The sequence below is a fragment of the Triticum dicoccoides genome, chromosome 1A, assembly GCF_002162155.2.
Source record: "Triticum dicoccoides isolate Atlit2015 ecotype Zavitan chromosome 1A, WEW_v2.0, whole genome shotgun sequence".
Classification (NCBI taxonomy): Eukaryota; Viridiplantae; Streptophyta; class Magnoliopsida; order Poales; family Poaceae; genus Triticum; species Triticum dicoccoides.
Genome location: NC_041380.1, coordinates 84,866,958 through 84,892,109, shown reverse-complemented (window position 1 = coordinate 84,892,109; position 25,152 = coordinate 84,866,958).

Sequence of the window (25,152 nt, the reverse complement as noted above, 5' to 3'; positions counted from 1 at the left end):
CGTGAAGGGATTGACAACCCCTAATCGCGTTGGTTGCGAGTAGCTATCGTTTTGTGTAGGTACGAGGGACTTGAGCATGGCCTCCTACTGGATTGATACCTTGGTTCTCAAAAACTAAGGGAAATACTTATGCTACTCTACTGCATCATCCCTTCCTCTTCGGGGAAATCCAACGCAAGCTCAAGAGGTAGCAAGAAGAATTTCTGGTGCCGTTGCCGGGGAGTCTACGCAAAAAGTCAACATACCAAGTACCCATCACAATCCCTATCTCTCGCATTACATTATTTGCCATTTGCCTCTCGTTTTCCTCTCCCCCACTTCACCCTTGCCGTTTTATTCGCCCTCTCTCTCTCTATCCTCCCTCTCTATTTTCTTCTTTTTGCCCGCTTGCCTTTTGTTTTCTCGTGTGTTGGATTGCTTGTTTGTCGCAATGGCTCAAGATACTACCAAATTGTGTGACTTCACCAATACCAATAATAATGATTTCCTTAGCACTCCGATTGCTCCTCTTGCCAATACTGAATCTTGTAAAATCAATACTGCTTTGTTGAATCTTGTTACGAAAGATCAATTCGTCGGCCTTCCTAGTGAAGATGCCGCTACTCATCTGAATAGCTTCGTTGATTTATGTGATATGCAAAAGAAAAAAGATGTCTATAATGATGTCGTTAAATTGAAGCTATTTCCTTTTTGCTTAGAGATCGTGCTAAAGCTTGGTTTTCGTCTTTGCCTAAAAATAGTATTGATTCTTGGAACAAGTGCAAAGATGCTTTTATCTCTAAGTATTTCCCTCCCGCTAAGATCATCTCTCTTAGAAACGATATTATGAACTTTAAGCAACTTCATCATGAACATGTTGCACAAGCTTGGGAGAGAATGAAATTAATGATATGTAATTGCCCTACTCATGGTTTGAATTTGTGGATGATTATACAAAAAATTTACGTCGGATTGAATTTTGCTTCTTGAAATCTTGTAGATTCGGCCGCGGGAGGCACTTTTATGGAAATCACCTTAGGAGATGCTACTAAACTCCTAGATAATATTATGGTTAATTATTCTCAATGGCATACTGAAAGAACTTCTAATAAAAAAGTGCATGCGATAGAAGAAATCAATGTTTTGAGTGTAAAGATGGATGAACTTATGAAATTATTTGCTACTAAGAGTGTTTCTTCTGATCCTAATGATATGCCTTTGTCTACTTTGATTGAGAATAACAATGAATCTATGGATGTGAATTTTGTTGGTAGGAATAATTTTGGTAACAATGCTTATAGAGGGAATTTTAATCCTAGGCCATATCCTAGTAATCCTTCTAATAATTATGGGAATTCCTACAACAACTCTTATGGAAATTATAATAAGATGCCCTCTGAATTTGAGAATAGTGTCAAAGAGTTTATGAATTCACAAAGAATTTTAATGCTTTGCTTGAAGAGAAATTGCTTAAAGTTGATGATTTGGCTAGGAACGTTGATAGAATTTCTCTTCAGATTGATTCTTTAAAGCTTAGATCTATTCCTCCTAAGCATGATATCAATGAGTCTCTCAAAGCCATGGGAATTTCCATTGATGAGTGCAAGGAAAGAACCGCTAGGATGCGTGCTTCCAAAGATGCCTTTATTAAAGCGTGTTCTTCCAATTCCTATGAAAATCAAGATGAAGATCTAAAAGATATTGATGGGTCTCCTATTAAATCTTTGTTTTGCAATATGAATCTTGATGAAACTGAATATGATCTTCCTTTACCTAGAAGGCGTTCTAAAAATTCGGAGTATTTAGATCTTTATGATGAAATTGATGTAACATCCCAAATTTTCAATTTGGAATGTTATACATTAGATCATCTATGCATATCATATTTTATTTTTGCATTTTGGTTGATCCTAGAAATCCTAAGCAACTCAAGGACCCACAAAGAGAGTTGGGGGTTTCGTTATTTTCATATTTGAGTTTTCTCAAATTTTGAGAATAGGATCATTTGATTTTATTTATTTTATCATCAATTATTTCTATTACAAAACTATGAGAGAGGGAATAACATGACTTTCCCAAAATAAAGAAATATTGAGGATCAAATAATAAAATCAAATAAGATTTTATTTCGGAGTTTTTCGATGTTTTATTTGAATTTAGGAAAAATGTGCGTTTTTCAAAATTGCATTTAGGTCCCAAATAAATGTTCACCTTTGCGGCTTGATTTTAGAAGCCCGTGAAAATTTATTTCGGAATTTTTGGAGTCTGTTTAGTATTTCTTTTTATTTTCTTCTTCTACACGTTAATAAAAAATGAACCGACCTACGGGCCGTGTCCGGCTAGGACTCCGGCCCGAGGTGGCTTTATCAGCCAGCCCAGCCCCGGGGGAACCCTAGCCACGAGCCGCCCGACCCCGCCGCCGCCGCCCGACTCCGCCGCCGACGACCCCGCCGCCACCGCCTGCCCCGCCGCCGCCGCCGCCCCGCCACGCCGCTCGCCGCCCGCCGCCGTCGCCCATGCGCTGCCCCACCCGCACGCTCGCCGAGGTTCGCCGCCGCCTCGAAATCTGTGCCCAGTTTTTTTAGAAAACCGATCGGTTTTCCGTCGGTTTTTTAGATTAGTTTTCTTAAATATATCGGTTTTTCCGGTTTATTTAAATAGCGAGCGTTCGTCCATTTGTTCGTTCTAGCGAACGTTCGTCGTTTTTCTTTTTCTCGGATTAAATCCGCGATTTTTCTGATCGCGATTCCTGATCCGATTTTCATTTTAGTATAACTTTTCGCTCATTTATTGGAATCAGGCGATTCAAGCGCCCGGAGTTTCTCTCTAAACCCTCTATCCGTTTAACCAACTTAAACAAGATTTTGCTACTATAAAATTTGCCCTAGATCCATATTAGTAGAACAAAGTTGTTTTCTTTCGCCGTTTGATTTTCGTTTCTTCGTTCGATTTGATTTTTTTGCCAACCGGAGTTCTTAAGTTGAACCTTATGGTTAGATCTCTTATTTGAGTTTTACCCGTGCATTATATGAGTACTTATTGTACGCTTGTTTGTTTCTCTGTGATAGAATACCCGGAGTGCGCCGCTTGTTACTTCGAATCGCTAGGTTTCTCGGATCATCAGCAAGGCAAGTAACACTTTGATCATACCTTTCCTACTACCCAGTTTTATTGCATTAGATCAATCCTCACACATTGCATGATTAGGATCTAATTAAATTGTGGGATGGGAAGTAGTTGAGGTAGTACCTATTACCTGTTTATTATCAAACCTTTGGGAGTTACTTCTACGTTTGCTTATTATGCCATGCTATGCTAGTAGACGTGGATTGGGTGAGTGATACCCATGACAGATGTGAGTTTGGTTAATTAATGGTTTATCTAAGGTGGCAACTTAAACACACATCTGGGTGGATTGAGGCACCTGGGTATTCCAGGACTTGCCTGTTTTCTTTTGGACCGCCACTCAGGCTCAAAGGGATCATGAGATTATTCATGCTAGAAACTTCCGTGTGCAGCCACAAGCTATTATGGGCTCTAGCATAGTTGACTAAGTCGTGCGAACTCTTATAGTGGTAGACTAGCAGATGTAGGGGATGTAGGTGGTACGGTCTACCCGAGCGTAAGGTGCTAGCACTTCTGAAAGACTATGTCTCGGTCATCCGTCTTCTCAAACACCTTGTAGTGCGAGAAACCAAACGGAGGCGATCGAGTCTTGTGGGGAAAAGTGCGCAAACCTCTGCAGAGTGTAATAAACTAATCATGATTAGCCGTGTCCCCGGTTATGGACATCTTGAGTATCTAGTACCTGGATTTTCATGTGAATCTCAACATGTTACTCTAAATTAGTTTTGTTGGGTTTTGTTTAATGATGATGCTTAATTGGGATTGAGAATGTTGTCAACCATTCTCAATGTTTAACAACTACCATGATAGATAAATAAATTTTATTCCTTTGAAGTAGGGAAAAATAGGCTTTACGCAAAACTGTAACCATGGAGCTTTCCACCAGCCAAATATGCATATAGTATAGATGTTTCATTCCATTACTCTCTATGTGTTACATTGCCAGCATATTCCATGTGCTGACCCATTTCGGGCTACAACGTTAATGTTGCAGACTTTTCAGATGACGATTAAGGAGTTTTTAGGTCGTGGTTCTATACTCAGTGATGCCGTTGGAGTTGATGGACTCACTTATCTTCCAAGCCTTCCGCTGTTATCGTATTTAGATGGCCTTAAGCCATATTTATTGTAATAAGTTCTCTTTTGAGACACTCGATATAATAAGTGTGTGATTGCTACTCTGTTATAAATCCTCCGAGTACTGCGTGGTGTCAGCATTACTGATCCAGGGATGACACCGGAGCACAGAGATCAGACTGTTTGAGGTCTGGTCGCTACAGAGATGGTATCAGAGCACACGCTGACTGTAGGACACGACCACTAAGCTAAAAGACCTAGATCACTTTTCACTCTCTTCTCTTCTGACTTCTCATCTTTTCTACTCTTTAGGATGGCGGATGCAAGGAACAAGTTCACGCAACCGGATGAAGATACACCCTTTGGACGTCACTTGAAGGAAGTCACTAGATACCTGAATATAGGAGTACCAAGCTTCATCGGAACCTACAATGCCACTTTACCTGAAGAAGAGCGCTGGATGATTCAAGTTCAAGTTCCAGGAAGGACGTTCATGCCAGTCACTGAGCCCATAGAGTTTTCTTTTTATGCACCAACTTGGAGTCTAGGAAAGAGCATGGCAGGTCACATCGCCATGGGACGCATTGGAGAAGTCTACCGCAAGGATCTCAAGGATACTATCTACCAGATTTGTGGGCGCCAAGATGAGCACTGGGAGATGATCAGCACCAGGAAGGATAGATCAATGGCAGCTTTTATCCAGGAGTTAAACCAGCACATTCGACGATAGGAGAACCAGATGTGCACCGACATGATAGATCGGAAGAAGGCTAAGACTAGAATCAAGGAACTGGAGGAAGAACTCAAGGCTACACGTGAAGATTATGAAGAGGAAATTGAAGTATTGGTGGAGAAGAAAGACGACCTGATCAAGAAGATTGGAATATTTATGGGAGGCCCTACACCAGTGGAGGAAGACGAAGAACCCAAGGAGATTAGCCCGGAAGACTACATCATCATCGACAACACCGACTCGGACCCAGATGACAGCGATGATGACTATGTTGATGAAGCCGGAGCAGATATCATGGAGTCTGCAACCGAAGAATATTTCTAGTAGACCACCTCACCAGCAGTAGTAGTCCACCACGTAAATACAGTAGTCCGAGCACTTTTGCGATAGTTAGATTGATTGTATGCCCTTGTTTGATTGAATGAAGTGAATTGTTTGTTTTTGCCTCATGTGCATATGGGTAGTGTTTTCTCTTTAGACCCCCTCTATTCTTACATCTCATCTTTTCTAAATCCCTCAGATGCCTCCGAGACGTGACCCCGGATTTGCCTTTCCACCGGAGCTCACCCAGTTGATCCAGCAGCAGAACACATTGATGCAGTTGCTAGTCCAGAATCAGAATCAGGGGAACAACAACAACAACCCACCACCACCACCACCACCTGTTGACCACTTAGCCCGTTTTCTTAGGCTGAATCCGTCGGTGTTTTCCAGTAGCACCGAGCCGATAGTAGCAGATGATTGGCTCCGCAAGACAGCTAGGGAGTTGACCACAGCAGGATGCACAGATGCGGAGAAGGTGAAGTTTGCCGCACATCAGCTTGAAGGACCCGCAGCATCATGGTGGGAAAATTTCACAGCCACTTTCCCTGTCGACACTGTCACATGGGACCAGTTTCAGCAGGCTTTTCGTACTGCCCATGTTTCAGCAGGAGCTATGGCCATGAAGAAGCGTGAGTTTCGCAACTTGCACCAAGGAGGATGGACAGTTGGCCAGTATGTGGAGGACTTTAGTAAGTTAGCACGTTATGCACCAGATGACGTCGCTACGGATGCAGCTAAGCAGGAGAAGTTTCTGGAAGGACTGAATGATGAGTTGAGCATGCAGTTGAGGTAGCCACCTTCAACAACTACCAGGAGTTGGTAGATCGTGCTCTTATGATTGAAGGGAAGCAGCAGCAAATTGAGAATCACAAGAGGAAGTATGGACAAGGAAAGTACACTTCAGGAGCTCAGTAGAAGCCACGTTTTACCCCTAGACCGGGAGGACATTTTCAGCATACCCATGGAGGAGGTAGCTCGCACAATCACAATGGCACCAAGAATGGTAATGGCAATGGAGGAAGCAACAGCCAGAATTGCACCAACCCATCAACCCCAGCCAAGAAGGACCTGAGCCAAGTCACCTGCTTTAAGTGTCAGAAGACCGGACACTATGCCAATGAATGTCCTGAAGGCCAAAATGGCAATGGAAGTTCTGGGAAGAAGCCGAACCCTTTCAACAGGGGACAGGTGAACCACATTAGCGTGGAGGAGGTTGAAGCTCAGCTTGATGCAGTAATAGGTAAGTTTTGGTTAAGTCATTTACTTCACTCGTTCTTTTTGACACTGGTGCATCGCATTCATACATCTCAAGGGGATTTGTGGATAAGTATAACCTATCAACCCAAGCCCTTAGGTCACCCATGTTAGTAACCTCGCCTGGAGCAGAATATATGGCTAGTCTATGGTGTGATCAGTTACCATTAAGGATTGGTAACTATGTTTTTCCCTCAGACCTAATAGTATTGGAATCCCAAGGATTGGATGTGATATTAGGGATGGATTGGTTATCAAAGTATGAAGAGAATATTTAATGTGCTAGTAAGTCAATTTTGCTTACCACCCCAGAAGGGAGAAGGATCAAGTATGTATCCCGGCATGTGCCAAAGAGGACTCAAGTAAATTGCCTAACAGGAGTTGTGTAGGAGGAAGTACCAGTGGTAAGGGATTTCCCTGAAGTATTTCCAGAGGAGTTGCTAGGCATGCCACCGGATAGAGATATTGAGTTTTTGATTGAGCTATTGCCAGGCACAGGGCCAATATCAAAGAGACCATATAGGATGCCAGCAAAGGATTTGGTGGAAATTAAGAAGCAGATTAAGGAGTTACTGGATAAGGGATATATTCACCCAAGTTCTTCACCTTGGGGATCGCCGGTACTTCTAGTGGAGAAGAAGGATGGATCGTTAAGGATGGTTGTTGATTATCGAGGATTGAATGAAGTAACGATCAAGAACAAGTACCCACTACCGATGATCAATGATCTGTTCGATCGATTGCAAGGAGCTAAGGTATTTTACAAGATCGATCTGCGATCAGGATACCACCAGTTGAAGATTCGAGAACAGGATATTTCGAAGACAGCTTTTACCACCAGGTATGGGCTGTATGAGTATACCGTTATGTCATTTGGTCTGACTAACGCACCTGCCTATTTTATGAACATGATGAACAAAGTGTTTATGGAGATTCTGGATAAGTTCGTCATGGTGTTCATTGATGATATCCTGGTTTACTCAAAGAATGAAGAGGAACATAAGGAACATTTGCGTTTGGTACTTGGAAAGCTCAGAGAACATCAATTATATGCCAAGTTCAGCAAATGTGAGTTTTGGTTGAAGGAAGTAGGATTCCTCGGACACGTTATATCTGGAGAAGGTATAGCAGTTGATCCCAATAAAGTTGATAACATGACCAAGTGGGAAGCACCAACTACCGTTGGGGAGATCCGGAGTTTTCTTGGACTCGCAGGGTACTACCAGAGATTTATTGAGAATTTCTCAAAGATTGTGAAGCCTATGACTGAGTTGTTAAAGAAAGATACCAAGTTCATATGGATGGAGGAATGTGAGGCTAGTTTCCAAGAGTTGAAGAAACATTTGGTTACCTCACCAGTGTTGATTTTGCCAGACCAGACCAAAGATTATGAGGTGTATTGCGACGCTTCACGTCGAGGAATTGGAGCAGTGCTTATGCAGGAAGGGAGAGTTGTTTCATATGCCTCAAGACAACTGAAGCCTCATGAGTTGAATTATGCCACGCATGATTTGGAGTTAGCAGCCGTAGTGCATGCTTTGAAAACATGGAGGCATTTCCTCATTGGAAACCATTGTGAGGTGTACACGGATCATAAGAGTTTGAAGTACATTTTCACACAGAAGGAGTTGAATCTCAGGCAAAGGAGATGGTTGGAGCTCATCAAGGATTATGATATGAAATTGCATTACCATCCCGGAAAGGCTAATGTAGTAGCTGACGCCTTAAGCCGTAAGAGCCATCTCAATACGTTAATGACGGGAGAAATACCCAAGGAGTTAGCAGAAAATCTTTGTGAACTATGTTTGGAAATAGTTCCGAGAGGCTATGTAGCCGCATTGGAGATTCAGTCAACTTTGATGGATAGAATCAGAGAAGCTCAAAGGACTGACAAAGAGATTGCCGCTATAAAGGAGAAACTTAGTAAAGGAAAAGCTAAAGGATTTCGTGAGGATGAGCACGACACCCTATGGTTTGAAGACCGTGTTTACGTGCCCAATGACCCAGAGATCAGGAAGTTGATTTTGCAAGAGGCACACGATTCACCATATTCAATTCGCCCAGGAAATACCAAGATGTATTTGGATTTGAAGGATATTTTCTGGTGGACCGGAATGAAGAAGGATATTGCGGAGTACGTAGCAGTTTGTGATGTATGCCAGAGAGTAAAGGTAGAGCATCAGAAGCCAGCAGGATTGTTACAACCATTGCCGATACCCGAATGGAAGTGGGATAAGCTAGGCATGGATTTTATCACGGGATTACCCAGGACTGGTTCAGGCTATGACTCAATTTGGGTTGTAGTTGATCGATTGACGAAAGTAGCTCATTTCATCCCGGTAAAGACCACTTAAAACAGTGCTAAGTTGGCAAAGATATACATGACCAGGATCGTATGTTTGCATGGAGTTCCAAGGAGTATCGTATCAGATAGAGGAACCCAGTTTACCTCAAAGTTCTGGAAGCAGTTGCACGAAACCTTGGGAACCAGGCTAGAATTCAGTACAACTTTTCATCCACAGACAGATGGATAGACCGAGAGAGTCAATCAGATTTTGGAGGATATGCTGAGAGCTTGTGCGCTAGATTATGGATCTAGTTGGGACGACAATTTTCCATATGCAGAGTTCTCTTACAACAACAGTTACCAAACCAGTTTGAAGATGGCCCCTTTCGAAGCTTTGTACGGAAGGAGGTGCAGGACACCGTTGTCATGGGACGAAGTTGGAGACCGCCAGTTGTTTGGTCCTGACTTGATTAAAGAGTCTGAACAGAAGGTGAAGTTGATTCGTGATAGGCTCAGGATAGCCCAGTCCAGGCAGAAAAGTTATGCAGATTCTAAACGCAAGGAGACAGTTTACGAAGTCGGAGATAGAGCTTATCTTTGAGTATCTCCACTTTGGGGAACAAAGCATTTTGGAGTTAAAGGGAAGTTAGCGCCATGATTTGTAGGACCATATCAAGTTTTGGAGCGTATGGGAGAAGTGGCCTACAAGTTGGAATTGTCCGAAGGATTGTCAAGAGTTCACGATGTGTTCCACGTTTCTCAGTTAAAGAAGTGCCATGCGGAGATGGCTGACATACCTTTGAGAGACACAGTGCCATTGGAAACTATTCAGTTGGATAACAATTTGACCTATGAGGAGAAACCAATTAAGATTCTCGAGTTTGCCAGCCGAGTTACTCGCAGCAAGTTTATCAAGTTTTGCAAGGTTCAGTGGAGCCACCACACGGAGGATGAAGCCACCTGGGAACGAGAGGAAGATTTGCTCAAGGACCACCCTCACCTATTTTCTAGCCAACCCGAATCTCGAGGGCGAGATTCATCTTAAGGGGGGTAGGTTTGTAACATCCCAAATTTTCAATTTGGAATGTTATACATTAGATCATCTATGCATATCATATTTTATTTTTGCATTTTGGTTGATCCTAGAAATCCTAAGCAACTCAAGGACCCACCTGGGAACGAGAGAGTTGGGGGTTTCATTATTTTCATATTTGAGCTTTCTCAAATTTTGAGAATAGGATCATTTGATTTTATTTATTTTATCATCAATTATTTCTATTACAAAAATATGAGAGAGGGAATAAAATGACTTCCCCAAAATAAAGAAATATTGAGGATCAAATAATAAAATCAAATAAGATTTTATTTCGGAGTTTTTCGGTGTTTTATTTGAATTTAGGAAAAATGTGTGTTCTTTAAAATTTCATTTAGGTCCCAAATAAATGTTCACCTCGTGCGGCTTGATTTTAGAAGCCCGTGAAAATTTATTTCGGAATTTTTGGAGTCCGTTTAGTATTTCTTTTTATTTTTTCTTCTGCGCGTTAATAAAAAACGAACCGACCTACGGGCCGTGTCCGGCTAGGACTCCGGCCCGAGGTGGCTTTATAAGCCGGCCCAGCCCCGGGGGAACCCTAGCCCCGAGCCGCCCCAGCCGACCGACCCCGCCGCCGCCGCCCGAACCCGCCGCCGCCCCGCCGCGCCGCTCACCGCCCGCCGCCGCCACCCACGCGCCGCCCCGCCCGCACACTCGCCGAGGTTCGCCGCCGCCTCGAAATCTGTGCCCGGTTTTTTTAGAAAACCGATCGGTTTTCCGTCGATTTTTTTGTCATTTTTTTAGATTCGATTTTTTTAAATAGATCGGTTTTTCTGGTTTATTTAAATAGCGAGCGTTTGTCCGTACGTTCGTTCTAGCGAATGTTCGTCGTTTTTCTTTTTCTCGGATTAAATCCGCGATTTTTCTGATCGCGATTCCTGATCCGATTTTCATTTTAGTATAACTTTTCGCTCGTTTATCGGAATCCGGCGATTCAAGCGCCCGGAGTTTCGTCTCGAAACCCTCTATCCGTTTAACCAACTTAAACAAGATTTTGCTACTATAAAATTTGCCCTAGATCCAGATTAGTAGAACAAAGTTGTTTTCTTTCGCCGTTTTATTTTCGTTGCTTCGTTCAATTTGATTCTTTTTGCCAACCGGAGTTCTTAAGTTGAACCTTCGGGTTAGATCTCTTATTTGAGTTTTACCCGTGCATTAGATGAGTACTTATTGTATGCTTGTTTGTTTGTCTGCAATAGAATAACCGGAGTGCACCGCTTGTTACTTTGAATCGCTAGGTTTCCCGGATCATCAGCAAGGCAAGTAACACTTTGATCATACCTTTCCTTCTACCCAGTTTTATTGCATTAGATCAATCCTCACACATTGCATGATTAGGATCTAATTAAATTGTGGGATGGGAAGTAGTTGAGGTAGTACCTATTACCTGTTTATTATCAAACCTTTGGGACTTACTTCTACGTTTGCTTATTATGCCATGCTATGCTAGTAGACGTGGATTGAGTGAGTGATATCCATGACAGATGTGAGTTTGGTTAATTAATGGTTTATCTAAGGTGGCAACTTAAACACACATCTGGGTGGATTGAGGCACCTGGGTATTCCAGGACTTGCCTGTTTTCTTTTGGACCGCCACCCACGCTCAAAGGGATCATGAGATTATTCATGCTAGAAACTTCCGTGTGCAGCCACAAGCTATTATGGGCTCTAGCATAGTTGACTTAGTCGTGCGAACTCTTATAGTGGTAGACTAGCAGATGTAGGGGATGTAGGTGGTACGGTCTACCCGATCGTAAGGTGCTAGCGCTTCTGAAAGACTATGTCTCGGTCATCCGTCTTCTCAAACACCTTGTAGTGCGAGAAACCAAATGGAGGCGATCGAGTCTTGTGGGGAAAAGTGCGCAAACCTCTGCAGAGTGTAATAAACTAATCATGATTCGCCGTGTCCCCGGTTATGGACATCTTGAGTATCTAGTACCTGGATTTTCATGTGAATCTCAACATGTTACTCTAAATTAATTTTGTTGGGTTTTGTTTAATGATGATGCTTAATTGGGATTGAGAATGCTGTCAACCATTCTCAATGTTTAACAACTACCATGATAGATAAATAAATTTTATTCCTTTGAAGTAGGGAAAAATTGGCTTTATGCAAAACTGTAACCATAGAGCTTTCCACCAGCCAAATATGCATATAGTATAGTTGTTTCATTCCATTACTCTCTATGTGTTACATTGCCAGCATATTCCATGTGCTGACCCGTTTCGGGCTGCAACGTTAATGTTGCAGACTTTTCAGACGACGATTAAGGAGTTTTTAGGTCGTGGTTCTATACTTAGTGATGCCGTTGGAGTTGATGGACTCACTTATCTTCCAAGCCTTCCGCTGTTATCGTATTTAGATGGCCTTAAGCCATATTTATTGTAATAAGTTCTCTTTTGAGACACTCGATGTAATAAGTGTGTGATTGCTACTCTGTTATAAATCCTCTGAGTACTGTGTGGTGTCAGCATTACTGATCCAGGGATGACACCGGAGCAGAGAGATCAGACTGTTTGAGGTCTGGTCGCTACAATTGATGAAAGTGGGATTGAAAGGAATAAAAATCTAGATGTTGCTAAACCCACTATATTGCATTTCAAGGAATTTAATTATGGAAGTTGCTCTTTAATTAATTGTATTTCCTTGTTGCAATCCGTGCTAAATTCTCCACATGCTTATAGTCAAAAGAAAGCCTTTACCGAACATATTGTTGATGCCTTGATGCAATCTTATGAAGAAAAACTTGAGTTGAAAGTTTCTATCCCTAGAAAACTCTATGATGAGTGGGAACCAACTATTAAAATTAAAATTAAAGATCATGAGTTTTATGCTTTGTGTGATTTGGGTGCTAGTGTCTCCACTATCCCCAAAACTTTGTGTGATTTGCTAGATTTCCGCAATTTTGATGATTGCTCTCTAAACTTGCATCTTGTGGATTCTACTATTAAGAAACCTATGGGAAGGATTAATGATGTTATTATTGTTGCAAATAGAAATTATGTGCCCGTAGATTTCATTGTTCTTGATATAGATTGCAATCCTTCTTGCCCTATTATTCTTGGTAGACTTTTCCTTATAACGGTTGGTGCGATTATTGATATGAAGGAAGGGAATATTAGATTTCAATTTCCATTAAAAAATGGCATGGAACAATTTCCAAGAAAGAAAATAAAGTTGCCATATCAAACTATCATGAGAGCCACTTATGGATTGCCCACCAAAGATGGCAATACCTAGATCTATCCTCGCTTTTATGCCTAGCTAGGGGTGTTAAACGATAGCGCTTGTTGGGAGGCAACCCGATTTTATTTTTATTCCTTGCTTTTTTCTCCTGTTTAGTAATAAATAAATTATTTACCCTCTGTTTTGCTTTCGTTTTTTGTGTATAATTAGTATTTTTGCCAAGTAGAACCGTTGGGAAGACTTGGGGAAAGTCTTGTTGAACTTGCTGTAAAAAACAGAAAATTTAGCGCTCACGAGAACTGCTCTCATTTTTAGTTGGAGAGTGCTATTTAGTTAATTCTTTTTGAATATGATTAATAGATAAATTACCCATGTCCAGAAATTTATTTTAGAATTTTTGGGGTTCCATATATTGCGCTAGCTACAGATTACTACAGACTGTTCTGCTTTTGACAGATTCTGTTTTTCGTGTGTTGTTTGCTTATTTTGATGAATCTATGGTTAGTAAAATAGTTTATAATCCATAGAGAAGTTGGAATACAGTAGGTTTAACACCAATATAAATAAATAATGAGTTCATTACAGTACCTTGAAGTGGTCTTTTGTTTTCTTTCGCTAACAGAGCTCGCGAGTTTTCTACTTTAAGTTTTGTGTTGTGAAGTTTTCAAGTTTTGGGTGAATTCTTGTGATGGATTATGGAACAAGGAGTGGCAAGAGCATAATCTTGGGGATGCCCATGGAACCCCCAATATAATACAAGGACACCAAAATGTCAAAGCTTAGGGATGCCCCGGAAGGCATCCCCTCTTTCGTCCACTTCCATCGGTAATTTACTTGGAGCTATATTTTTATTCACCAACATGATATGTGTTTTACTTGGAGCGTCTTGTATTATTTTTGTCTTTGTGTTTTAGCATACCACAATCATCCTTGCTGTACACACCTTTTGAGAGAGCCATACATGAATTAAAATTTGATAGAATACTCTATGTGCTTCACTTATATCTTTTGAGCTATGTAGTTTTGCTCTATGTGCTTCACTTATATCTTTTGAGCGTTATAATTTTGCTCTATGTGCTTCACTTAGATATTTCATAGCACGGTAGTGGATTTGTTTTAAAGAAACTATTGATCTCTCATGCTTCACTTAAATTATTTTGAGAGTCTCTTAATAGCATGGTAATTTGCTTAATAATAATATGCTTGGTATTCAAGATTTGTGAAACTTTCTTTTGAGTGTGTTGAGTACAAAGAAAAGTTTGATACTTGATAATTGTTTTGAGATATGGAGGTGATAATATTAGAGTCATGCTAGTTGAGTAGTTGTGAATTTAAAGAATACTTGTGTTAAAGTTTGTGATTCCCGTAGCATGCATGTATGGTGAACCGTTATGTGATGAAGTCGGAGCATGATTTATTTATTGATTGTCTTCCTTATGAGTGGCGGTCGGGGATGAGCGATGGTCTTTTCCTACCAATATATCCCCCTAGGAGCATGCGCGTAATACTTTGCTTTGATAACTTCTAAATTTTTGCAATAAGTATATGAGTTCTTTATGACTAATGTTGAGTCCATGGATTATACGCACTCTCACCCTTCCACCTTTGCTAGCCCTCTAATACCGCGCACCTTTCGCCGGTATAATACACCCACCATATACTTTACTCAAAACAGCCACCATACCTACCTATTATGGCATTTACATAGCCATTCCGAGATATATTGCCATGCAACTTTCCACCATTCCGTTTATTATGACACACTCCATCATTGTCATATTGCATATCCCGGTACACCGCCGGAGGCATTCATATAGAGTCATATTTTGTTCTAAGTATCGAGTTGTAATTGTTGAGTTGTAAGAAAAATAAAAGTGTGATGATCATCATTATTAGAGCATTGTCCCAGCGAGGAAAGGATGATGGAGACTATGATTCCCCCACAAGTCGGGATGAGACTCCGGATGAAAAATAAATAAAAGAGGCCAAAGAAGCCCAAAAAAAAGAGGCCATAAAAAAAGAGAAAAGGCCCAAATAAAAAAATTGAGAGAAAAAGAGAGAAGGGACAATGTTACTATCCTTTCCCACACTTGTGCTACAAAGTAGCACCATGATATTCATAGTAGAGAGTCTCTCATGTTATCACTTTCATATACTAGTGGGAATTTTACATTATAGAACTTGGCTTGTATATTCTAATGATGGGCTTCCTCAAAATGCCCTAGGTCTTCGTGAGCAAGCAAGTTGGATGCACACCCACTTAGTTTCTTTTGATGAGCTTTCATATACTTATAGCTCTAGTGCATCCGTTGCATGGCAATCCATACTCACTCATATTGATATCTATTGATGGGCATCTCCATAGCCCGTTGATAAGCCTAGTTGATGTGAGACTATCTTCTCCTTTTTGTCTTCTCCACAACCACCATTCTATTACACTTATAGTGCTATATCCATGGCTCACGCTCATGTATTGCGTGAAGATTGAAAAAATTATGAAAAAGTTAGAGTATGAAACAATTGCTTGGCTTGTCATCGGGGTTGTGCATGATTTAAATACTTTGTGTGGTGAAGATATAGCATAGCCAAACTATATGATTTTGTAGGGATAACTTTCTTTGGCCATGTTATTTTGAGAAGACATAATTGCTTTGTTAGTATGCTTGAAGTATTATTATTTTTATGTCAATATAAACTTTTGTCTTGAATCTTTCGAATCTGAATATTTATATCACAATTAAGAAGATTTGCATTGAAATTATGCCATGTAGCACTCCGCATCAAAAAATTTCTTTTTATCATTTACCTACTCGAGGACGAGCAAGAATTAAGCTTGGGGATGCCTGATACGTCTCCAACGTATATATAATTTTTGATTGCTCCATGCTATATTATCTACTGTTTTGGACTATATTGGGCTTTATTTTCCACTTTTATATTATTTTTCGGACTAACTATTAACTGGAGGCCCAGCCCAGAATTGTTGTTTTTTGCCTATTTCAGTATTTCGGAGAAACAGAATATCAAATGGAGTCCAAACGGAATAAAACCTTCGGGAACGTGATTTTCTCACCGAACGTGATCCAGGAGACTTGGACCCTACGCCAAGGCATCAAAGAGGCGGTCACAAGGGTGGGAGGCGCCCCCCTAGGGTGCCCCCTGCCTTGTGGGCCCCTCGGTGTTCCACCGACGTACTCCTTCCTCCTTTATATACCTACGTACCCCCAAACGATCAGAGGAGGAGCCAAAAACCTAATTCCACCGCCGCAACTCTCTGTATCCACGAGATCCCATCTTGGGGCCTGTTCCGGAGCTCCGCCGGAGAGGGCCGTCATCACGGAGGGCTTCTACATCATCATAGCCTCTCCGATGAAGTGTGAGTAGTTTACCTCAGACCTTCGGGTCCATAGTTAGTAGCTAGATGGCTTCTTCTCTCTTTTTGGATCTCAATACAAAGTTCTCCCCCTCTCTTGTGGAGATCTATTCGATGTAATCTTCTTTTTGTGGTGTGTTTGTTGAGATCGATGAATTGTGGGTTTATGATCAAGTCTATATATGAATAATATTTGAATCTTCTCTGAATTCTTTCATGTATGATTGGTTATCTTTGCAAGTCTCTTCGAATTATCCGTTTGGTTTGGCCAACTAGATTGGTAGTTCTTGCCATGTTAGAAGTGCTTAGCTTTGGGTTCGATCTTGCGGTGTCCTTACCAAGTGACAGAAGGGGCAGCAAGGCACGTATTGTATCGTTGCCATCGAGGATAACAAGATGGGGTTTATTTCATATTGCATGAATTTATCTCTCTACATCATGTCATCTTGCTTAAGGCGTTACTCTGTTTTTAACTTAATACTCAAGATGCATGCTGGATAGCGGTCGATGAGTGGAGTAATAGTAGTAGATGCAGAATCGTTTTGGTCTACTTGTCACGGACGTGATGCCTATATACATGATCATACCTAGATATTCTCATAACTATGCTCAATTCTATCAATTGCTCAATAGTAATTTGTTCACCCACCATAGAATACTTATGCTCTTGAGAGAAGCCACTAGTGAAACCTATGGCCCCCGGGTCTATTCTCATCATATCAATCTCCATCACTTGAATCTTGTTTTGCTTTTTTACTTTGCCTTTTACTTTTCACTTTGCATCTCTATACCAAAAATACCAAAATTATTATATCTATCAGATCTCACTCTTGTAAGTGACAGTGAAGGGATTGACAACCCCTAATCGCGTTGGTTGCGAGTAGCTATCGTTTTGTGCAGGTACGAGGGACTTGAGCATGGCCTCCTACTGGATTGATACCTTGGTTCTCAAAAACTGAGGGAAATACTTATGCTACTCTGCTACATCATCCCTTCCTCTTCAGGGAAATCCAACGCAAGCTCAAGAGGTAGCAGCCTCCACCTGCGACTGTTCATCCACGGGCTCCTGTTCATCCAGCCTCCACCGCGCGCTCCTCCACCGGCTACTGTCAACCAGGCCTCTCCACGGGGGTCCTATTCAACCACCCCTCCGCGGGCTACTGTTCATCCAGCCCTCCACCAGCTACTGTTCAACCAGCCCTCCACCAGCTACTGTTCAACTAGCCCTCCACGGGGTCCTATTCATCCAGCCCTCCACGGGGTCCTGTTCATCCACCAGCTCGATCGATCGGGGTACTGTTCATCCAGCGGCAACAACCTCTACTACCACGGGGTCCTGTTCATCCAACCCCCACCGGGAACTGTTTATCCAAACCCCCCAACAACGCTCGATGTTCATCAAGAGGCAGCATCGATCGACTTCAGTTAGCAGCAGCATCCAAAGAATCACTCGGTTTCACTTAACAGCAAGGGATCGAGCGATCGCTCGGGTTCAATAACACGTAGCCTACAGCGCAATCGCTCGGGTTCAGTTAGAGCGCAACACCTCGCACACACACGTGTATGTACGAGAGAAACGCACATCGCTCGGCCCCCTACCACCCACCGTAATCGGGAACTCCCCCGATATTTTCCTCGCCGTCGCTTCTACCATGGTTTTCTCCGTCATGGACGGCCCAAAGAATGTCATGCAGCTGCGTCCCCGGTCCGCCCAGGATGAAAAGCGCATTTTCTGTTATGATTTTTTGTCATACAAGTAGCACCCCACCACATCTATGATGATACCGGGTTTTGTCACAATTATCGTCATAGAAGTGTCATAAGTATGACAGGAAAAAGATCGTTCGGCCCAAAATGTCACGGATGTGTCTTTTCTTTGTAGTGCGTGAAGTCCTGTTTTGCGGTACGCCACACCCCTCCCAATGAACAGGACCCCCGTTTCGACCGTAGGCTCCAACACAAGTCTGTTTCCTCCATTTTGTGGTACGCCACACCCCTCCCGATCAACATGACCCCGTTTTGACCGTAGGAGGTCCGTTTCCTCCGTTTTGTGGTACGCCAGACCCCTCTCGATGAACAGGATCCCATTTTGATCATGGCTAGTTGAACACAAGGCCGTTTACTCTGTTCTGTGGTACGCCAGGCCTCATTTCCATCGGATGTTCCGTCCAAGCCGGTCGGCTCTCCATGAACAACACGCGTTCTGTTGCCTCCCGGTGAACACGGCGCATTCCGTTGCCTCCCCATGAACAAGACGACGACGCAGTTTCTCCGTTCCGACCCAGCCACAACCATGTACACGAGCCCTGGCCATACATATGCGCGAGTAGGCATTCGAGACCCCACCCGTATGTACGTACGTGGACGTATTTACTTTCTTGCACCCTGGCCGCTGTACTTACGTGTACATGCTACGTGTGCACCTCTACTACGACACGTGCCCTTACTTACACGGCCACGGTTCATCACTGCAGCCTGCAGACAGACCGATAGTATGTACGTACATGTTCGCGACCAGAATGACAACGCTACGTACGCTTCGACTGGGTGGGTCCCGACTGTCAGGCACTTCCTTGCGTGCAAAGATTTAGCTAGTGGGTCCTAGTAGTTAGGGGGAAATGTTTTTTTCGTGAAATACGGTGGCCCGTCTAGTGGGTCCCTGCTGTCAGGTGGAGGAATCATTATTTCCCGTGTAATAAGGAGGCACTTCCTTGCTACGGCCGTGGATGCAGCTGTCAGCCTCTCCACGTATAGTACTCTTCCGATGGAAGTAGTTCATTGACCATGCCGCACCGAGAGCACCAAGGCGGTGGATGGCGGCGAGGCCTAGGAAGGGAACGACGCAGAGCCGGGGAAGATGCAGTAGTGGATGCCCACGCGGAGAGGAGTACGATGGTTCACTGGTTTGGTTGCGATATGTGGTTGCCGTCGCTGCAGGGCCTGGCCAGCGGTGGGAGTAGTAGGGGGCTGTGAGGCCTCCGCGACAGCACAGCCGACCACAGGAGGCAGGAGCTGGCGGCATGACTGACGCTGCTTTGGGCGGTTGGAGCAAGAAGACCAGAGGTTGAAGAAGCACGGCGGCCATTGGATGGACATCGTACGGTTACTTCAGCTAGAATCGTTTATATTAACTAAGTTGACAAAGCTCTTGGTACGCGTCAACTTAGTAGGCCCATAGGTCAGCCTCTGAAATGGTGCGCCCCAGATGTCACGGGGAGGAATTATTTTTTGGGCGGGCGAAGCTAGAATATCCGAGATTGAAGAAGAAGCACGACATCCGTTGGATGGACATCCAACGGCCACTGTTGCTAGAACTGTGTGTTGTCGATAAGTTGATAAAGCCCTGCATACACGTCTACTTATTTTTTTAGGGGACGCAACAACTTAGTAGGCCTACAAGTGTGTGGCAGAGAACTTATAGCCCATTTGAGATTTGTAAGAATGTACAACCCATTTTTGAATTATAATGGAATTTACTACATCCCATTTACATTTTATTAAAAGTACAACCCATTTTCTAGCTAGGACAACAATTAATAATGTCAACCAACAGTTGAAAACAGAATTCAATAAAATTTCCCACATTTTGATGGGATCCTCAATATTTTTATCTCGAAATTTCTAGTTAGATTAAATACAATTTCAATATAAATTTGTCTTGCTTAAAAATCCAACGAAACATTGCACGCGCAACAATTAATGAAATTAAAATTTTCAAAATCCAAAAATAATGTTTTATAAACTAATTATGTGTTTGGTGCATTTTTTTAGTTACAGCCCAGTTTTTATAATTACATCCCATTTATTATTTCTTAAAGCTCATTTTCTTGTTAAGCCTAATGCATTCCTCCTAGGAAAGATTTGCAGCCTAGTGGGATGGAGAATAACAAGTTGACCTTGCCTGGGTATTCCCAAAAAAAGTATAGCTCGGCTAGCCATTTTCAGCTTGAAAAAAATTAATATTTGGGATGGATATCTGGCCTGGGCTAGACGGGCCACAGCCCACCCAGTTAATACCCTGCTCTCCTCTGAACAACAACGAAAACATCGCTCTTTTCTAAAAAAACGAAAACATCGCTCAAGAAAAACTCTGAAGTGATCACACCTCAAAAACACAAATACTGCTCGAGCTGCTTGGTCCCAGCTGTCGGCCGCTCCTTGCGCAATTCTCTCGTTTTTTGACTACATAGGTTGACAATGGTGTGGGACCGTGATGTCAGGAAACCAGGAGGAAGCAAAAAAAATTACAGTTGTAGTATATAATAAGGAGGCACTTGCGTGCATGCGGCTATGGCCCTGGTGGGTCCCCGCTGTCATCCTCTCCAAGTAAAGTCATCTTCTCATTCCTCATGTCTGTTGACCATGTTGACAACGCGAGACGGCGGCGCCATGGCGAGCACAACAACTTGAAGGACGATGGAGAGGGCCTCGCGGGCCCTACGGTTGGTCTGATACAGCGCCCGCTGCTCAATCGGGAAGCCAGGATCATAGGGCCACATGTCCGTGACGGCATTGTCGTTTGCTTGTTCACCGGTGCTCGTTGACAAGACGGAGGTTGCAGCACAGGTCCTCCTGTGCTTGTAGCTCTTCCGCCATTAGGGCGTCGAAGTGCGGCCGCACCTGCTCTATGGTGAACACGGCATGAACCGGCTTAGACAGTGGCGCCGGCTCCTGGTCAGAAGCTACGTCCATCGCTTGATTGTCGTCGCTCAGCTCGGCGAGCTCGCTGGCGAGCCAGCATGTCCGGCAGCTGGACCGACCCGCTGCCAAGCACGAGTCTGACTACCCTGTCCCACTCAGACCGCCTCCCTCGCCCGTGCGTGCTTTCTGCCCGAAACGGTCAGCGCCGCCCTCCCCACTTCCCGGTGCAGGCGATTGCTCCGCCTTCAAACGACACAAGTGTCGTCCATTCGCCTGCCGCCCACATTAATGATATGCGGTTGCCGAGGCGGCTACTCTGGCGCCACACATCCGTCCCTCCATCGCCCACCATTGCTATATAAACCATTGCGTCGGCCATAGCCGCAGTCATCCGCCTCCGTTCCCTTTCTCCTATCCACACCACTACTGCCCACCATGGCTTCCTCGCGCTCCAGCTCTCTTCGGGACGGGCGGACGATGGACCACAAAGAGATAGCAGCCATTGCTGCCGACTGCCTGGCCGGCAGGCAGCCGAAGGATGACGACGTCCCAAAGGAGAACATGCTAGTCGACGATCTGGTGCCAACCCCCTCATCCGCGCCATCCTCGCTGGTGCATTGCACCATGACCATCGGTGAGGCCCGTGCCCAATACGTGGACACGGTGAGGCAGGAGCGTGAGGAGCAGTTCCGGTAGGCACAGGCCGACGCCGCCTACAACCACCATCTCCTCCAGGAGACCTGCAGGCATAGGAGCAGATCACTGCGGAGCGGGTGGAGCAGGAGGCGTTGATCGACTCGTACCGCTCCGCCCGAGAGGGCCGCCTCGATTGCATGCATGCTGCATGGGGGTTCCGGAGGCTGTGGCCGCCTACAAAGAGGGCGATGAAGCGGGCGAGGCGCTGTTTGGCGAGACCATGGACGAGGCAGAGGATAATGAAAGCTCCGACGATTCCCCGCTCCGCTGGCGTCGACGAGGCCCTGCTCCACCGAGGCCCCGCGGTGCCAACAATGACGCAGAGGACACCGCCGGCTCCACGGAGGCCCCGCTCCGCCGGCACCGAGGCGGAGGCCCTACTCTGCCGAGGCCCCGCCCCGCCAACAACGAGGCAGAGGACATCACCAGCTCAACCGAGGCCCCACCATGCCGGCAACAAGGGGGAGGTTTTCCCCCGCTCCGCCGAGGCGCCACCTCGCCAGCAACGAGACAGAGGACATCACCGGCTCCGTCGAGGCCCCGCCCCGCTGCCAACGAGGCCGCGCCACACAAGAAACGAGGAAGAGTAGAACACGGTAGGTCACCACCACTCGGTTCCAAGTAAGGCCACCGCTGCTACCCTCCGGTTGAAGCCAAGCTAGGTGGGTTGACCATTGACGACCGATTAGCTTCTTGGTGGCGACGTGGAGTCGGAGAGCTATGTTGGAGAAGGACGCTGCTTCTACTTAACTACTAGTGTAGTTGGCTCACTGACACGTGGGCCCAACAATCATCTGGGCCACATGTCAGTTACGCAACTGGACATCCAGTTAAGTCACTGAAGCTCGGTCTGCTAGAGAGGAAGCTTTTGTTCGGCTCAGCCGGACACAGGTGGGTAGCTTTGGTTAATTAATTATACCTCCAGCGCACCCCTTTTTAGTTGAAGAATGTATGAAATATAATGAAATCCGACATGTTTATATGAAATCCGACCGTGCATGAATAAATTTAGTTTGATTAGTTTGAATTCTTATATCACTGGCATTGGATGAACATGCAAAACAAAACGTACTAGCATTATTCCCAGGGTGATCACCTTGTTTGCAGCAGTTTCACATGTACTCCCTCCGGTCCTTTTTCGTTTGCATACAAGTTTTATCTGCAATCAAAGTATCTCTAATACGTCTCCAATGTATCTATAAGTTTTGATTGTTCCATGCTATTATATTATCTGTTTTGGATGTTTAATGGTCTTTAATATACCTTTTTATATTATTTTTTGGACTAACCTACTAACCAAAGGCCCAATGCACATTGCTATTTTTTTGCCTATTTCAGTGTTTTGCAGAAAAGGAATATCAAACGGAATGAAATTGTCGGGAGAGTTATTTTTGGAAAAAATGCAATCTAGGAGACTTGGAGTGGACGTCAAGGAAGAAACGAGGCGGACACGAGGTAGGAGGGCGCGCCTAGGGGGTAGGCACGCCCCCACCCTCGTGGGCCCCTCATGGCTCCGCCGACCTACTTCTTTCGCCTATATATACTCATATACCCCGAAAACATCCAAGAGCGCCACGAAACCCTATTTCCACCGCCACAACCTTCTGTACCCGTGAGATCCCATCTTGGGGCCTTTTTCGACGCTCCGTCAGAGGGGAAATCGATCACGGAGGGCTTCTACATCAACACCATAGCTTCTCTGATGATGTGTGAGTAGTTTACCGCAGACCTTCGGGTCCATAGTTATTAGCTAGATGGCTTCTTCTCTCTCTTTGGATCTCAATACAAAGTTCTCGTCGATTCTCTTGGAGATCTATTTGATGTAATTCTTTTTGCGGTGTGTTTGTCGAGATCCAGTGAATTGTGGGTTTATGATCAAGATTATCTATGAAAAATATTTGATTCTTCTCTGAATTCTTTTATGCATGATTTAATATCTTTGCAAGTCTCTTCGAATTATCAGTTTGGTTTGGCCTACTAGATTGATATTTCTTGCAATGGGAGAAGTGCTTAGCTTTGGGTTCAATCTTGCGGTGTCCTTTCCCAGTGACAACAAGGGCAGCAAGGCACGTATTGTATTGTTGCCATTGAGGATTAAAATATGGGGTTTATATCATATTGCTTGAGTTTATCCCTCTACATCATGTCATCTTGCCTAATGCGTTACTCTGTTCTTATGAGCTTAATACTCTAGATGCATACTAGATGGTGGTCGATGTGTGGAGTAATAGTAGTAGATGCAGAATTGTTTCGGTCTACTTGTCGCGGACGTGATGCCTATATACATGATCATGCCTAGATATTCTCATAACTATGCGCTTTTCTATCAATTGCTCGATAGCAATTTGTTCACCCACCATAGAATTTGCTATCTTGAGAGAAGCCACTAGTGAAACCTATGGCCCCCGGGTCTATCTTCCATCATATTATTTTCCTATCAACTTGCTATTTCTCTCGTTGTTTATTTTGCAATCTTTATTTTCCAATCTATACAATAAAATACCAAAAATATTTATCTTATTATCTCTATCAGGTCCCACTTTCATAAGTCGCCGTGAAGGGATTGACAACCCCTTTATCGTGTTGGTTGCGAGGTTCTTGTTTGTTTGTGCAGGTACTAGGGACTTGCGTGTTACCTCCTACTGGATTGATACCTTGGTTCTCAAAAACTGAGGGAAATACTTATGCTACTTTGCTACATCACCCTTTCCTCTTCAAGGGAAAACCAACGCATGCTCAAGAGGTAGCAAGAAGGATTTCTGGCGCCGTTGCCGCGGAGGTTGCACCAAGTCAAGTCAAAATTTGATCTCCCGTCAATAAGCCATTTTTGGCGCCGTTGCCAGGGAGATCTATGCACAAGTCAAGACATACCAAGTACCCATCACAAACTCTTATCCCTCGCATTACATTATTTGTCATTTGCCTCTCATTTTCCTCTCCCCCACTTCACCTTTGCCTTTTCTTCGCCTTCTTCCCGTATGTATTTTTGTTTGTGTTTCCATGTACCTTCTATTTGCTTGCATCTTTGCTTGCTAAAAATCTATTGATATGGATCCACTTAAAGTGTTCCACTTGGATCATCTTTGATCCTTATGCACTCGTGCTGAAACCCCAAATAGCCTAGTTGATGGGAAATCTTTAGATGAGCATGCTCATTTTGTGCGTCATCATTTGTCTGAAAAGGGGAAGCTCTATTGGTATCAAATAAATAGTTTGCTATGCTATGCTTGGAATCTTTGTGAAATTTATGACTTTACTTGTTGCTCTAAGAACCCTAAAAACACCTTCCCTACCTATGTGAGTTTAATGATAATGAAATCTTATCTTCTTATGGAAAGGGTGTCGGGGAAACTGATCCACGAACACCTATGGGGATCGGCGG